The 12,303-nt window shown below is 39.5% G+C and overlaps 1 protein-coding gene across 1 annotated transcript in view; it reads right to left on the bottom strand.

Moving 5' to 3' along the window:
* LOC122815403 (thymidine phosphorylase) overlaps positions 1–5,754 on the bottom strand; it is a 381,517-nt gene extending 375,763 nt beyond the window's left edge. The window contains exon 1 of the mRNA XM_044087870.1: positions 5,665–5,754. The gene's annotated coding sequence lies outside the window, so the exon portion shown is untranslated. The remainder of the gene's footprint in view (positions 1–5,664) is intronic.
* Positions 5,755–12,303: the final 6,549 nt, after the last annotated feature.

The following is a 12,303-nucleotide window of genomic DNA, read 5'->3' as shown; positions in this document are numbered from 1 at the left end:
TACGGACCCTGGTAATTACCGCCCCATAAGCTTAACAAGTCTAGTCTGCAAAGCTATGGAGAGGATCATAATGGAGCTCATAAACAAAGATATAGGGACTTGCAGACATTGGACCCGACCCAGTTTGGCTTTGTCAAGGGAAGATCATGCCTTTTGAACTTGGTCGACTTCTTGAAACAGTCACCAAGGCCATTGATGAGGGAAAGGCAGTCCATACAGCCTACCTTGACCTTGCAAAGGCTTTCGACACAATACCCCACTCGGGTATTGTAGAAAAACTTACCAGCTTAAATGTAAACCCATATGTCACAAGATGGGTTGCAAACTGGCTTAAGGACAGAACCCACAGGGTTAGAGTTGCTGGCACTGTGTCAGACTCCAAGCCGGTCACAAGTGGTGTCCCACAGGGCTCGGTCCTTGGCCCCTATTGTTTGGCATCTACTTCTCAGAAGTACAGGCCAACATGGGAGGACTTTGGCTGACAAAGTTTGCAAACGACTGCAAACTGGGCGCCATAGTGGAAAGTGCATCGGACACGGATATCCTTCAGAAGGGACTCACGGAAACAGATAGCTGGTGCCAGAGCCATGGCCTGAAGTTAAACGCCAAAAAATGTATAGTCATACCCTTCGGGAAAAACAAGGTAACCCCAAGCTACCATATAGGAGGCAATCCACTAAGCACAGAAGAGGTTATCAGGGACCTGGGGACCCAGGTTGACAGTGGCCTTTCTTTTGACACTGACATTGCTAAAGTGGTTAGAAAGACCTTCTACATTGCCCACCTGATCATGAAGGGATTCACATCCAGATCTAGTGAGGTCATTGTTCCCCTGTACTCTTCACTTATCCGACCAATGATCGAGTACAATGCCCCATTCGGGATGTATCTCACCCGACTTCTGCAGCAATTGGAGAGACCCCAAAAGTTCCTCACCAAAAGGATAAAGGGACTCCAAAATCTGTCATATGCTGCCAGATTGAAGAAACTCCAGCTCTATTCAGTCGCATACTGTCTGCTCAGAGGTGACATGTGCCTGACATACAAGGCCATGTCCAACCCGGAATTAAAGGACATGCTCCACCTCAAAAAATCCAAATCCACCAAAACCACTAGAGCAAGTGACTTAAACCTTAGCACGGATATAAATAGGACGTGCTGGAGAGATAGATTTATCACTCAGAGACTCCCTATGCTGTGGAATAAAATCCCGGTCCATGTGAGGCAGAGCACCTCGCTGACTCTGTTCAAGAGAAATCTAGACCTGTGGATGGGAGATCGTAGGTTTACCCCGGGAATCATATCTGTGTCACTGCTGGACAGAGGCACAACAAACTAATGGGCACAGTATTTTTTCATATAAGGGGTGGCTTAAGCCACAAAAATTTGGGCTAGGCTTATAAATGCCTTAGGGCAGATAGCCTAGTATAAACCTATGAACCTATGAACCTATGAAAACTATTAACTTTTAGTTGTCCTAATGATTTTAACCACTAGAAGGTGCTATTAGAAAGTCAGAAGTTAGAATAGGTGTATTTGTGTATAGAACTCATTCACCTGTGGTTGTTCATCTGAAGAAGTTCGAGAGTGCTGGATGAAAAACTTGGTGAAAAAGTTAAAGCTTTTAATATTTTTTGTTTTAATTTTTGTTTCTGAAATAAAGTGCGTTTTGACATTGGCAGCTCTCCTGGTTTTTCATCAGTGCCTTCATGGTGATTTTTCTGGGTACTGCAGCTTTGTAGTTGTGGTTTTGGACACTGTGGTTTCCTTTGTGTGGTTACAAGTTCCTAGATTCTAGACTATGTTTTTATTTAATAGTTGTATATTGTTATATAGTATAACTAGGGTTAAGGCTGAATGCCAGAATTGATAATACAACACTTTTTAGCATTTCTTTGAGTCCAATTTTAAATGAGTGTACAATTCACTCTGGAAAGATTGCATTTTTGAGGGTGACTTAACAACCCCCAGTTTGTAGTCATCTGGGTCTTTTCTTGGAGTTCTAAGAAGCAGAGGTCCCAGCACCAAGCCATTAGAGTCACTAATGGTCACTTTTATACATTTTAAAGAGGCTTCTGCAACCTGTATTATATCTGTACTTTCAGCCAATTTTCAGTGCATCATACCACATATATAGGTCATTTTTAATGCATTTAGCTTCTGTATGATGCCAGCATAGTCAGGTCAAGATACGTTGTGTGAACAATATGGCCACCATTTGCAGACTCTGTAAACCTTTTGAAGAAGTTAGCCAGATTCAGTAGACTGGATCTTCCTTTCACAAAACCAAACTGTTGGGGGTCAAGTTGAACAGGAGTCTTGATATTGCAGTGAATGAGGTCATTCATAATACATTCCATATCTTTGCATAAGAGGCTAGTAAGACTGATAGTATGTATGTAAGGACGTCTTTATGAAGGACATCACCACTGCAGCGTATCACTCATCAGGGACAAAACAGTACATAAACTTAGGCTAAATAGTTTAAGGAGTGGATCTGCAGGGGTATGTTTAACACTGTTCATTTAACAACCAGGTATATTGACAGGTGCCAAGGAGGAATAATTTCTGGTCTCAGTCAACACTTTCAGTAAATGATCTTTAGCAAAACTTGGAGATAGTAAGAGATTCAGTTATTTCAAAGCTTTGTATCAAAGTCTCTGGGGTATAGCTGTTGGATCAGAATAGGAATTATTATTCGGAAGACATTCAGAGTAATGTATGGTGTGGTTTCTTAGTTTTCTAACATAGCTAAAGAAAGATGTCTAATTATCTATAGCTTCAGAGATGAGACAGAGTTCATGGGCTTTTTTGTGGATCTAATACTGATTGTCATTTTTATTTTTTTTATTTGAGTGACTGATTAATTGATTAATTTGCAATGCTTTTGATAGTTTCCACAAGAAGATGGGTTTTGGATCTGCTATATATGAAAAAAAAGTTTCTTTATTTGGTAATTAACCAACCTGTTGTTTATTTTGAATTTCCCATGCTACTTGTTTCTGGTAGGTAATGGTAGCTCTATGCATTTTCTAAACTGGTATATAATTCTTTATTGAAGCTTGCTGCAGTATCATGGTCAGGGGTGCTGCAGTCAAAAGTGCATTTTGATATTTCATCAGAGAGTGTATTGAGGTTGGCATATTTATAGTATTTAGGTTCAGTGGGTTTGCTATAGGGAGGACATCTTAAAGGAGAAGGTCAGAAATTTATGGTGTGACTTCAGTGGAGAAGGAGATGCCAGAAGAGAAGTGCAAGATGTAGAGATATTTTAAGAAACATGTCAGGAATGCTACACCCTCTAGTAAGTTTGTTTATCAACTGCTCAAGGGAGTTTATACAGTCTAGGAATTGTGGAGCATATCCTACATTGAAGGTATAGTGTTCCAGTTTATTGAATGGTAGTTAAAGTTACCCAGAATAATAGAGTTTTTTCTTTTAAGAGATCATTTACAACACTGAGGAATCTTACTTATCATGGGGCTAATAAAGTATTCTGCAGTAAGTTATTAATTGATAATTAATCCTATTCAGAATGAGCTTTAGTTAAATAAATTCAGTTTTTGATCTACAAGGTTTGGCATGGAGGTAATATGTTCTTTGACAAATATGGGGATTCCACTACATTTGTCATTAAAAGCATGAAAATATATGCATGAGAATCAGATGAGGTAAATGCCATCTAATTTAGTTGATGTCTTCATTTTTTGGAGGAGAGTGGAGCAGTTCTATTTAATATAGTAAGTGGCTTACAGTATATTCTGTCTGTGCTCTAGATATCCAAAGGTATGGGATAGGCATTCCTGTCTAAAAATTCAGCAGTTATCATTAACTAACAGAAAGATTCTTCTCTCTAGTGGTTAATAGAAGAACTGCATTTTTTTCCTAAAAAATGCTATACCCATTTAAGTTATGAATCTCACTAGCCACTATCCCATACAGTTGTTGCAAATATATTTTGCTTACATTGTATGGATTTTACCAGCAAATAAAACTGAGATTTATTAGCATGCTGAAATAACAAGCACATGACAAAGAAATAATATGTACATAAAACCAATATAAATCGCTTTAAAAAGTTTATGCAAATAATAAAAATGAACTGTCTAGCCCATACGAGTATATAAGATCCAAAAGAAAAATGTTAAGTGAATGTTTAAAGCAGAGAACTCCTGAAGTCAGTGTAGCAGAAAAATCCATAGGCAAAGAGTCTGGTAAGAAAAAGACAAAACACTAAATGTTGCAGGCAGTATCCTAAGTAGCTGTTGTAGCAATTGTATTATCTGTGTGGTCAAATGCACCCAAAAAGGTTAGTCATTTGGAAAGTATCTCAGCTCTTTCAGATAGGAGGGACTCATATCACAGAAACACTAAAAACGTCAATAGGTATACCACTGATCAACAATGACTTAAGTGATATTGTACCTTCATTATTTTACATAATGTATCTTAACAATGCACTTTTGCTGTTTATTTCACCACTTGTTACACTGGTGCATTTTCTTATACTGTATGTTCATCATAACTTTTCTTTCTGTACTCTTCTCTTACATACAATCCCTAAATAACATTATCTAGTCTTTATATGTGCTATGTCTGCACAATTTCTTGTTATCATTAAAACTGCATAGCTGGCAGACACACTTCTCCAAGCTGCAGTGTAAAAGCATCCTATGGTTATTATGTTTTCATCTTACATTTCCTTGTTGCATTTTGCATTGTTGCTGGTTATATTTTTAAGCTGCACCTGATCCTGTGTTATATTTTATGATGTTCCTCATCTTTTTTCATACATTGCCCTCATGCATGGCCCTGATATTTTACACAATGTCACAAACTGATGGCAACAAGCATCTTGGTGAATGTCAATATGTGCTCTGCATCCTTCCTAGAAGTGATTTTGTTTTTCTGATCTTGATGCTTGTATGCACGTAACGGTTGTAATGTTTAGCAACTGAACCATGACTGTATAGAAGCTGACTAGCAAGAAATGTGGTCTATTGTTGCCTCCCAGATGACTGTTAACTTAAAAATGTATTATAGATAGTGTCAGTACATTCCTTTACTGATAGCAAGACAATGGTTTAATTTTAATGACATAACTTGCAAAAGTAGTGCATTTAAATATTTATTTCAACTTCTCTGATGAAGCAGACAGTAATATTGCATGTAGCAGTTTATCCACGATGTCAAGTTGCAAAGGAAAGCTTGATAAATTCCTAAAGGATAGAAAGAAATGAAACCTGTATAGCTGAACTGTATTTGTTCTGGGTAATGTCTGAAATCTGTGCTTTTGTGACCAGTACTTTACTTTACTCACTTAAACAAATAATACATAAGAAATGAATATCAAAGTCCAGCATTTATTTTCACAGCTTTAACAAAATTATCAACCTTTAGTCAGTGCCACAAATAAATTTAAAAGGTACAGTTTAAGAGTCAACATCTCTGTAGTAAACAATCATGCGTGTTTTAATATTTTTTTCAGTTTCATGTTTATAGCATCTGATATGCTGCATCCTAGTGCTGGCACCCTGTTTTCTGACTGACAAGACTTCAAAATGTTTATATTTCACAGAATATCCAATCCCAGTAAACTTTTCTTGAATTAAAAATGGTTTGACCAGACAAATTATTTGTAAACAAAAGATGCCCTAATCTTACCTTTACTTGCTGCGGTGTTTTAACAAGAGTACCAATGGCAAGTCTGTGGTGTTTTCTCCTGTCCTCAATGAGTGAATCTTTGTTCAATCAATATTTACTTAATGGGAGTACAATGCAATATTGTGAGATTTATTTCACAAGACCTGTTGGGAGAATGGTCATTGGATGAAACTTTCAACCAATCAAAGCATTCATTCAGTGGGAGTAGTTATTGAAACACAGCTGACTGAAGGTAAACATTTTATTTCAAGCATAAAGTATATTTCATTTTGCAGCAAGAAGTTACCACACCATCTTTCTTAATGAAAACTTTGCAAGGTCACACGTATTTACTTTTTTATGAAGATGTAATGCAGTTATTCAGGAAATGAGCATTGCTCATATATCTGTGGGAAATCTCTTATGCAAGAATCTTCAGCATTCTGAATCTGTCATTTACTGGAAGTGTAGTAACCCTCCTGGCATGCATTTAGTGTGTCAGTTTCTTTAAAAGAAAAGCAAATATACTTCTACTTGGAAAGAAAAAACATGAGATATATTTTAGAGGCAAATGCATTTGCAGATACAGTCTTGGGCAATAAAGTAATCAAAGATTATGTCATGGCAATATAAACAAGCCAATGGGAGCTGTAAATGTTTCTCTCCACTATAATCACACATGTTTAGTAGCACTTTAAAATAAAAGCTAAATTCAAAAAATCCTACTGTTAAAGACAGTCCCTGGGATTCAATAAACTGTGTAGGTTTTGTGCGAAGCCTACATGGAATTTACATGTGTTTGTGGTCATGTGCGATAAGCAGCAGTGCTCATAGCATATACATGCTACGCACCATGTTTAAATATAAATAAGCAAGGCTTCTTTGCTGGCAACACTGTTGCTGGTCAGGAAACCATATAAGCTAACATGGATAGTAATTCTATTTAAATAAGAACACTGAAGGTCTGCGGTTTTGTGTGGAATGCTACGGTAATCACCAGGGCTTCACAGATAGCTCTCAATCTATTAGTGCAAGACATCTGGACAAACACCAACATAATGGGGGACCATGACCCATAAATTGGGACATATGTGACATATTTGCTCTTTAGAAATGTGCTAGAATAACAAGAGGTTTGTGTTAAGATACATGTTCTGAAGGATTTGAAATCTGAAACTCAAATATATGTATTTATTGAGTCACATCAATCCTTAGATCATGTCAGTGATAAGGCAGAAAACCCCAACTTTGATAAGGGACACACCAAAAGATATAAAGGCACAAATCTGAGCATTCTGTGAAAATTTGGACAGCAGTTGAGAGGTATGATTGTTAAGTATATGGTACAATCACAGTACAGAACAGTGTATCTACAGTGCAAATTATTGTGAAATCCTGTTGCTGGCATTCTGTACTGAAGCTGTATAAATGATCTGTAAGGCTTTATGGACTGCCATGTAAAATAAACACTCAGGGGAAGTGTGTGCATTGAATAGGGACACACAGATGAATTGTAGGAATGAACACAGGGAATGAGGACAGGTGAAACAACGTAATGTACAGCAGATGAGGGCATGTCAATGGAATACAGTTGTAGCAGCAACACTAATCACATCTGGTACAGCAGGGACTGCACAGTGAAAATGTGTATTATGTGACTGTCACACAATGTGACATAACAATGGGGAGGATGTCTGTGTGATATAAGCATCCTTACAGGAATACGGCAGAAGACATCTATCAGGGATGTTACATACAACTGGGGTAGGGTGCATATTGTGAAGCTGTGCAAACTGATTTGCCTGAATATGAGTGTAATCTCAGCAGAGATCTCCAGCAAGTGGTTTACAGGTAAAGGTTCATGGACAAAATTAAAAGAGTCAAGCACAATCATGGACAATATCAGAATAATACCACAGGTAATCCAATGTCTCTGGCATAACATATGTGGTTTAGAGTGATCAAAGATGATTCTGCACAAATACACTTGTACAACTGTTATGATACATTCACACTCTATGAGGGTAATCATGCACACTATCCTGGCACTGTAACATCTGCTGGAGGTGTTAGAAGGGACACTGCTATACCTGTGTGCAACATTATGATCAACTCAGGCAATTTAACTAGTGTGTGTGGCATATATATATGGCACAATCCACACTGTCATGAATGTTACCCATGCCATTAGTGTTGTCAAACACCTATGTATGTACTACATGCATCACCAGAACAGGTAGCACACACACATATCTGATATAATATCTTGTTGAGGGTTCTGCACCATCAGACAGTGATGTTTATGCCACAAAAGGAAAACCTAGGTACGGTCAGTAAGATGTGTGACAGCTCCCTGCAACAAAGGTGGTATACTTCAGTTACACATCACTGGAAGATGTGTAGGGGGGTACATGAAGAAGAGTGCATTGTACTCAGTTACTGGTGTGATGAAGGCTGTGAACTATGGAGGTATTATGGCCTCCAATGAGGATGTCCTTCACATACTCAGTAGTTGTGTTACATACAAGTGAGTAATCAGCACTGTGACCACATGCTGGTGGTTGTTTCACTTACCGTCTAGCCCAGAACAGAGGTCACATACCTATTGGTCTGATCATATTGTGTGATGTGTACATTATACTTGGGTTGTGTGTATGTTTTCCTGACATAACAAATCCCCCCATGTTTTCTTGTCATTGCAGATGTTGTCATGGCTGTGGCAGCAATTTTTGAAGTGTGTTGATACTGTCTGCATTATACTAATGTCACAGTTGGAGACAATGATTGACCACAATCTGTAGTCTTTCAGGCAGCTGTTTGGACACAGGATGTATATGCCATCTGTGATGTCCATCACTTAAATAATGAACAGGAAAGGGCCTAGCAGACAGCCCTGATGTATGTACCTGATCACTGGTCCTGATATATAGGTAATGTCACACATGTCAACATATTTAGATGCCATGTATATGATACACTGGTCTACCCACTTTGTGATACAGATGTATATGGCCACATCTAACAGCGGTAAGTGAATACCTTACTGTGGATTGTTGTCAAATACCTTGGGCTTGTCAAGTTCAAAAGGCTGATAGTGTTGTCATCATGCATGCCCTTGATGAGCTCTTTGAAGACATCTAACAGGTGTAACAGATTATGTAGCATTAACAACTCAAAAGGTCTGTTGTACACAGATGGGATATCACTAGCGTCCATTTAGAAAAGTTCTGTGCTGACATGTTGGCCTATCTCACAGATGAGGTTAGTCAGGATGTGCCTATATATGCATCCATCGGACACTGCCCCCCAACTCCCACAGATGCATGTTGAAAACACCCTTCTACAACAACATAGCCTGTGTGAAGGGTGTGTTGAAGTGTGTATTCAACCATGTCATGAAGGTATATGTGAAGAGACATGTGATAGGTGATCTGTGATGTTGTTACAGCCCATTGATTCTGTGTGATAGGCCTGGATGAAGGTAAGAAAGTGCATACTGGCTATCCTCAACTGGCCTAGGGTTTGAACACAGTCCCCCACACAGGGATCACTGAGAAACTCTCCCAGCTGGGGATTAAACCTCATGACACCAGATGCGTAACCAATTGGCTCACTGACAAATAGTGTGAAAGTTGGTGAAACAACCTGTACCAGTAGAGCTGTCACCATTGGTGTAACCAGGGATCTGTGTTTGGCCCTTTACTGTTTGGAATCTATTTCTCAACAGTCCAGGCTAAAGTATATGGCCTTTGGCTTACCACATTTGCTGATTCTTGCATATGGGGTGCAATCATTGAGTCCACTTATGATGATAACATACTACAGGATGGGATAACATGGACAAATGATTGATGACAAAGCCACATGGTCTACAAATACATGCAAAAATATGTCATGTGTCTTTATTTTGGTCTTCTGTAAAGTGGAATTCCCTGCTAATTACAGCACTGACAACGGTCCCACTGTGCTGAAACCCAATGATGCAAAAACTGGAAACACATGTACATAGCTCTCTGAACTTCGACAACCAAGTGTCCACACTGGTATTGAAAGCCTATAATGTGCACATTATAAGGCATGCCACCATATTCAGATCTCAGGATTATATTACAGCACTGTACTTGAACCTCATCCGAATATTAATATAGAGTATAATGCTCTTTTTGGATGTACCTTACCAGACACATGTAGCAGCTGGAGAGACCACATGGGTTACTCACCAAGAAGGCACAGTGCATACAACCCATGCCATGTTGTATGTGGATAGACTGAAATCTATGTCACTGTAATCTGTATCATATAGAATAAGATGACTTCTGCCTGGCCTCCAGGCCAGACTCTGACCCTGCTCTATTGGGAAAAGTGCACATCCACAAATCAGATATAATTGATGACATCAGCAATAACAGTGTCCACATGCTGGTGTAAAAAGCTCTCTGTAATGTCAAGCAATTGCACACGCGCACGCACACACACACACACACACACACACACACACACACACACACACACACACACACACACACACACACACACACACACACACACACACACACACACACACACACACACACACACACACACACACACACACCAGTTGACTGCAGTGAGAATAAAGCCCATACCTATCCAAGTACACAAACTATATAACTCTATATTTAAGGGAAGAACCACAGCTCAAGTCTGACTTGGAATTTCTCAGACAGCACTTTATAACTGATGACATTAGTAGTGTCTGATGAGGACAATATGGCAATAATAATGTCCTACATGCTGGTGTAAAAGGCTCTCTGTAATGTCAAGCAAGTGCACACACACCCCAGTTGACTACAACAAGAATAGAAGCCCTACCAATCTAAGCACACCGACTACAGAACTCAGGACTGTATGCAAGTGTCACGGCACAGGTCTGACTTTTATAAGACTGTAGGTCAACTTATAGTGGATGACATCAGCAGGGCATGTTGGATAGAATATGTTGGGAGGCCTGCATGAAATAGATGTCTAGCCATGTGTAAATATTAAAATACTGTCAATCCATGGGATTGAAGCAGTAACTGTTGGATACACCCTTTTGCTCTTCTGGCTAGACACACACACACACACACACACACACACACACACACACACACACACACACACACACACAAACAAACACACACACACAGAGTTGACTCTAATAAGAACAGAAGCCCTATCTAAGTACACAGACTACAGAACTCAGTACCTTATGCAAGTGCCATGGCACAAGTCTGACTTTTACAGATTGTAGGTCAACTTATAGTGGATAAAATCAGTAAGGCATGCTGGAGAGAAGATGTTGAGAGGTCTGCATAGGTTCATAGCTTCATAGGTTCATGGGAGGTTACTAGCCTAATGGCTGTAGGGTGTTTACAAGCCTAGCCATGTAAAAGCACAAGTACCATTATTGAGCATACTTAAATGGTCATTATTAGCAGAGCAATTTTGTGATTAGCACCAACTGCCCCTGTCCATGAGGGACTTGGGTACCATCCCAGGGGTGAATTTACAATCACCCATCCAGTTGTCAAGGTCGTGCTTGAATAGGATCATTGAGGAGCACTGCTTCACAAGCAGTGAGAGCCTATTACAGAGGAGTGGCAATCACTGGGAGATATATCTGTCTTCCCAGCATATACTGTATATGTCACAGTCTAGGTTGAGATCTCTTCAGCAAGTTATTCTTGTCCAATTTGATTTGCAGATGTGCAGCATTTCCAGTAGGGCAGAGTCTGAGACTGCTGTGTAAGTCAGGTATAGTTCACCTCTCAGTAGCCTGCATAATACTGAGTACAGTGACAGGTCTTTCAGTCTTTCCATGTATGTCATGTTTTAGAGGCTCTGGATTCGCCCAATCACAAACCTCTGCGTTTTCTCTAGTTACTGCAGGTGTCTGTTGAGGTACAGACAGAATGAGTATTATACTCAGTTAGTGATGGCCTTATTTATGAGGTGCGCAATGTACAATGTGTATCTCACGACTATGGACACATAGTGACTGAAGTGTAGATTGCTATAAATGTGTTCCCAAGTCTCACAACACTGTGTTTGGGATGCTATGTATATCATAATTAGCAGAGGTACTTCATTGCCAAAGGGGACAATGAGGCATTTTTTGATTTAAGGTTCAGTCCATGAGTTTGGCACCAATCATTTGTCTGTGGCAGCCCCTTCTATAATATGTTAAAATAGTTGGGGGACTCTATATGACTCCATCAAGTTGACAGTCACCTGCAAACTTAGTAAGCCACAAGCCACCAACCTTTGCCTGGACTTCAGAGAAATACTCTCCAAACAGTTGAGGGTCCAGCACAGATCCATGTGGTATTTCACTGTAAGTGGTCTAGTGGTGGAAGTGCAATTCCTAACTATGACAGTGTGTGTTCTGTTGGTGAGCCAGTTAGCTATCCATCTAAAAATGTATGGCTTAATCCCCAGATGGGAGGTTATATCTATGATAACTGAATGAGGGATAGTGTCAAAGGCCTTAGGTGGTATGTCCTGTTATCCTTCATCCAGGTCTTTGGGGTCAGTATCAAAGAAGTCCACTAGGTTTAATAAGAAAGATCTATCCTTGACAAAACCAAAATGGGTCAGGTGAAGTGTGTTGAAGGCCACCTATGTCCCTGTGGATAAGGT

The sequence above is a fragment of the Protopterus annectens genome, chromosome 11.part0 (genome assembly GCF_019279795.1).
Source record: "Protopterus annectens isolate FY-2018-M chromosome 11.part0, PAN1.0, whole genome shotgun sequence".
NCBI classification, from domain to species: domain Eukaryota; kingdom Metazoa; phylum Chordata; order Ceratodontiformes; family Protopteridae; genus Protopterus; species Protopterus annectens.
The sequence above is the reverse complement of the archived record's forward strand: the minus strand, read 5'-3'. Positions and strand labels throughout refer to the sequence as shown.